This window comes from Diplotaxodon limnothrissa, linkage group LG22, assembly GCF_057381915.1.
Source record: "Diplotaxodon limnothrissa isolate DT_005_m linkage group LG22, D_limnothrissa_male_GT1.1, whole genome shotgun sequence".
In the NCBI taxonomy this organism is placed as follows: Eukaryota; Metazoa; Chordata; class Actinopteri; order Cichliformes; family Cichlidae; genus Diplotaxodon; species Diplotaxodon limnothrissa.
Genome location: NC_140616.1, coordinates 13,579,066 through 13,585,065, shown reverse-complemented (window position 1 = coordinate 13,585,065; position 6,000 = coordinate 13,579,066).

The following is a 6,000-nucleotide window of genomic DNA, read 5'->3' as shown; positions in this document are numbered from 1 at the left end:
GATGAACTGTCCAGGTGCATGGGACAACAGATCTCTCCAGGGTAAAGTCACCGGTGGGAGATGTAAACATTATTCACGCGGCTGTAAAAAAAAGGAACACAATGAAGAGCAGCTGAGAAATAAACATCATTCTTTGGGAAAAAATGGAAGTTATTCTTAGGATGGTGGTGTTTATGTTTATCCGCATCAGTGTTAATAGTGTGAGTGACAATCTGCGCGTGTGCCAGAGGGCTAGATCCTGTTTCTTCTGCTAATGGAGACTACAATATGGAAGACTTGAGGCTAGTCGGGTTTTATGTCGGGTGTTGCAAAACATTTGAAATGTAACAAGTTTGTATTTTCAAGGATACTTTATCTTGAGAATGACTTTGTAAAACCACCCTCGCTTCTGTTATTACATGGTCTACATGTTTATTGCTTGTGACTGTCATAAAAAGGAGCTGCAGCACAAGTAGGGGTGAATGATGCAACTCCATTATGTTTTATTAGCTTTTTAATGGTCCAATAATCACGATCATGAGCCCACAAAGAAAGCTTCACAAAAGTCTCAGAGTTACTTTTTCTGAACAATTCAGTGACATATGGGAAAAGCCACATCTGGAAGATTTAAAATATATGTTTAGAAATTAGCCGATTATAAAACTTAATGCATGACTTCCTGTGCCCACTAAGTGCCACTGGAGAACACCCAGTAATCATAAGTCATGTTGCTGTAGAGCTTAAAGTGAAAATATCGCTAATATCTAACAATGTTTATGATGATAATGCTACTTTCCTGTCACCGCTAGGTGGTGCTATGTCTGTGAGTCAATGTCAATGACTAAATAAAAGAACTGACCAATGATTATGACAATGACTGTTTTCTACAGTCACTGGTCAATACCGACATGTAGATGTCTCTAGACCTGGACTCTATCAAGCTTGTGAAGCTTGGGACAGATGAGTTAGAAGAACAGACGAGTGAGGCAACACGAAAAACTCAAAAGCATTACAACTTAGCATCACCAAAGTCTGATGAGTAAACTGATCAACTATCATATCAATCTTAATAAATCTGTTGGAGGAGTTTGTTAAAGTTCATCGCCTGAGAGCATGGCATCTTAAATTTAAAATGGTAAAATTGGGTTGAGGGTAAGTCTTGAAAAACCTACAAAGTTTCATCCATGTAAAAAAAAAGTGCATGGACTATTTCATTTATATATTTTAGCCAGTGTGACACAGCCATTTGTTCCTCACCTACATGTCACACACATAAAGTATGGAAGTCTATCCATGACTGAGAAGTGTGAAAGCAAATAGATCTCATTTTTGAGATCTATTTTGTTAAATAATAAAAAAGAAGCAGACAGGGTCTGCGCACCGTCAGTCTTTGGGGTTTAATCCTGTTTTTGCATTTGGCCCTGCACTTGTTACTGTTAAGCAGACATGACATGATACACACCAGACTACCAAGGTCAGGTTTCTCCATCGCCATGATAAAGTGAATCCTGGTGGAATTACCCATGACATGCCACATCATTACATACATCATAGCGTGTGCCGTGTCCTGCCTGGAATACACTGGTGTGGGCAGCGCTGTGAGCGCGTGTGACTCTCAGTGGGAACGGTTGAGCTGGCTTTTCTCAGTGTATCTCCCTGCCAGCTCCTGTTCCGTTCCAGTACTCAGGAAACCTGTCCTCCAATCGAGCAGGCCTGGCAGACACAACACAACAGCCTGTGAGAAGGAGGGGCATGAAAACTGAGAGAATGAGATATTGAAACTTGAAAAAAAGAAACAGAGTGGGATATGCAGAATAAAGCAAAAAATAAAAATAAAGGAAGACAGGGGGTGTGTAGTGAAAGAGTTATTTTTGTAAAAGAACCAGAAAGAAGGGGTGGGTGGGGGCTTTCGAAGCTGATAGGACAGGAGTAGGACCAGACACGGAAAGCTGAGAGGACCACAAATAAAAAAGAAAGGCCTGACAAAGTATGTGAACGAAAGAGGAGAGGGCAAGAGAAAAAATGAGGGGAGGGAGGGAGCAGACAAGGGAAAGAGCTTTAAACAGGGGGTGAAATCAGGAGATTTGCAGGTGCAGCTTGAACAACCAATGACCTTAATGGTGCATTAAATCCAGCTGTTGCTTATCCAGACTTTCCTCAATCCCTCTAACACCTTCAGCTGCACAAAAGCCTGCATGCAGCATCTCAGTTCTCACAATGGTGAGTGAATATATATATATATAGCAGTGCAAGTAAAAGGAATGAGAAACAAAAGCATAAAGACGGTGTGTGACAGGGATTGGCAGAGACGGTGATTGTTGAGGAGATACTTGGTATTTAAGAGCAGAAACTGCAGTGATTGTGTGACTCCAGCCAGAAAGCAAGGATAAGGCCCATAGATAAAACAGGAACAGTGGTAATGGAGCGTTGTGTTGACTCTATCTCCTTGACTTTGTCAATATTAGCCGAGTGAAAGGTCCAGATAAGAATGTGTGCTACTACAAAGCTATATAAGGATCTAGATTGGCTAGATACTAATTGTGTAATATCTCAAGTGTGTGAAGCAAGCTGGGGAGATTTAAAAAAAAAAAAAACGCTAAAAAAAAGCCAGAAGGAGAGAGGAGGGGGCGAGTGTGTGTGGACTGTCAAAATGCTGTTTAAGATAACAATAGAGCCTGGATTCAAAAACAGGAACCCTCTGTTTCCTGAGCTGGAGACTGTAGCTGTGTGTAATGTTGTCATTAGATGTGAGTGTTGATGTGCTTGAGAAAAAGCAAAGAGTGACCTACAGTCCAGTCCATGCACAGATTTCTTTTTTTTTTTTTGGTTGGTGACCAAGAACAAGAAGAAGTGATACGTGTCTGGGAATCCAAACAAGGGGCAAAACAAGATGAAATCTCTCAAACTCAGGGTTTTTTCCATGAAAACGTGGGTTGGAAAACAACTTAAAAATTAGTACAGCCTGGCTGGAAAATGCTAAACCAATTAGCAAAGGCTTAGAGCTCATCAACCTCAGATTTACTGATGAAAGATGAAGAATCATCGGAAAAAGCATGGCCCATTTCTCCTTAAACCTCTTCAGGAACTAATTTAATTGCAATATTCATTAAAAAACTTTACAGTGTATTGACTAGAAATGGAAAATTGTGAAGTGTATTTACATTTTTAGTAATAAAACTAAGTTGGCTTTTTTTTTAACCCTCTCAGGCTCAAATTAAACTTTTTGTTGCTAATGCACAACCAAGTCCTGCAGTGGTACTTCTGAGTAAAAAAAAAAAAAAACTCAAAATATGTATGTGGGGTAATCAGGTTGTTAGTTTTTAACTGTTGCAAATCGGCAACGCCTGCCTTGAGAAGGTTAATCTACTCTTTTACTTAAGTGTTTAAATGTAATTTATGTCAATGCCACAGCCTTGACGTGATGTCTAGGGGAACACTGGGAGTTACTGGAAATATGGGACCAAGCGCAACAAGGGGAAAAAGCAGCGGAAACACTCTTAAGTGTATTAAAGTATGACTTTTATTTACAGTGAGATAATTAACAAAGACAAACCAAGTGCAAAAAACAAAAGGAAGCAGATAAGTTTCAGAGCCTTCCAAGGCCAAAGAAATAAAAGGAAAAGAAAGCCCACAACGCCTAGGGAAACAAAACTCAGTTGGTCTATGGAATCAAATCGTTTCCGATGTTACCACAAAAACATGAGAAGAAGAAAGCAAGAAACAGATTGCCTCCCATGAGTTATCAAGTACTCCAGGGTCATAACAGGATACTTGTCAACAAGCTCAACAATAGATGGCACTCTGAGGATGAGTGGGACATGATGTCCAGCCCCAGTGATGGTCTGATGACCTTTTAGGCGTGGGTGATCCAGGCACTGGGGTGTGGCTGACAACCCTGAAACACAATGAGAGCAACATCGCTCGTCCAAAGAGAGGTCAGAAAAAGTGTTGTCCTCGAGGGTAACACTTCGAGTATTAAACTTTAGATGTCAGAAGTCTCATAAACAAAAAGTAACAAAAAGAAATGCTAAATGGCTAAATGCTAAAATGCTTACAGCAGAGCCTCCAACTCTATATTAGATGTTCAGTGAGGAGCACCACCATAATCCTCTCTTTTGTTAGATTTTGAGAGGCACGGAGCGAGAGAAGAGACTTGTTATATTATAAGCTGACAATAAATGAAATGAAATGACCTGAAAGAAGAATCAGATGAAGAACAATTTTTAGCTAGGTCTTCCTGCCACTAACAGTCACTGTTACCCGTCACCACAACCTGAAGCTTTAATGTCTTTGTTTTTGAACAGTTTTCAGTCACATCTTTAGGCAGATACGTGATAGATCGAGTTTCAAGTGTTAATCTTTACATCGTGTATAATGGTTTCAAGTCTCAGTGCAACAAGGTGTGTGTTATCCCAATAAGACCATTAGTTTAGGCCTGTGTTGATGTGTCCTTAAACAAAGCTACTTCTCGGTTGTCTCCTTTGTTTTCGGCTTCAAACGGCACCTTTGTGCCCAGATGGATCATAACGAGTGAAGCTGAGTTTGTCTGCTAACTTTAAAGTTTAAGAAGAGGCTCTTCAGACAGTTGAGGTGGCTATGAATCAAAGTAGGGGCATCAGGGTGGAGGACCCGGCTACCCTTCTCATCGGGTGTCCTGGACTTAAAGTGGGACTCCTGAAGGTTTTGACATTGATAAGCACACAGCTCATAAATACCCTTGAGCCGCGGTCATTATGGACAGCCAGGGCCTGTATTAAATTGCAGACATAATAGTTGTGGGATCCCTGCGCTACTTAGGGCCCACTTAATGAAGTCTCGGGCTACTCCGTTGGGTGTAAGGTCAGAGTGTGGTCAAGTGTGACCATCCTTAACCATGTGAGACCAGCACTTGCCCTCGGTGGCCCGAGTAAAGAGACACACCTGTTTCAGCTGCTGCTGTGATGGCAGCAGTGAAACAGTGGAGGAATGTGGCCCCCACCCTTCACCCTTCACCCTCCACCTCCCACGCCCCCCCATTCCCTCTTCTCCTCTCTCTCCACGCTATCAACGCTGTCCTAATGAATCTCATCACACAGCCTGCGTTTGTCCCACTAGTGCTTTGTTTGTTGACCTTTATAAGACGTCATTACTTGTTATCTTCATGTGTAATTCTGCCCCATAACACAACCCCTTCAGCCACATTCATAGGCCACAATATGTGTGTGTGTGTGTCAATGTGTGTGTGTCTGTGTGAGTGTCTGATCAAATGCTTCTTGTCAGTGTAACAGCCATTAACAACGGGCATAAGCTTGATGATGTCCCCTTCCTCCCTCCATCCATTCTCTCCTCTCACCCTGAAACACAGTGTCCTTTAGGATTACCGTTATTGACAGTGGAACTAATTGGCACATGGCTATGAAAGTTCCCCCACCCACCCCCCGGCCATTTTAAATTGGACTGCACAATTTCCTTCAACATCTGATAGGCAAGTATGCCCACAGGACCTGAGGAGGTATTGATTATAAATGTATTAATGTGGGTCAGTGCTGTGCACGCAGCAAGGGGCGGATGATGGAGAGCTGCATGTCTAGACTGGAATAAACTGACCTCGTCTTGTGTTTACATAATTGATGGTAATGGCAGGAAGGGGGAATTCTGTCTAGTAGTCCGATCTGCTCACTACATTGTTTTCCCTTGAAAGAGGCGATGCAAACAGCTCTTTGGGAGATGCTTCTGTATTGCTAAATTAAATGCAGCTATAGACCATCAGGAAGACAAAGCGCATTGATTTTAGTGTAGACATGGCAAACTTTATTTCACTATACTGTATTAAGGAGGTCTGGGATAAACTGAAACAAGCATTAAATAGGCAGATCTGCCAAACTGAACATCAAGTTAAAGACAAAAAACTAATTACGCCCAGTCGATGGATGCAAGCATCACTGACTGCATTCAAGATATCGCTTTTGGTGTCTCATTATGCAGAGAATGACCTTTCTTGTTTCTTTTCTTGCTTTGCATGAATGGGGAAATCGCATAGAT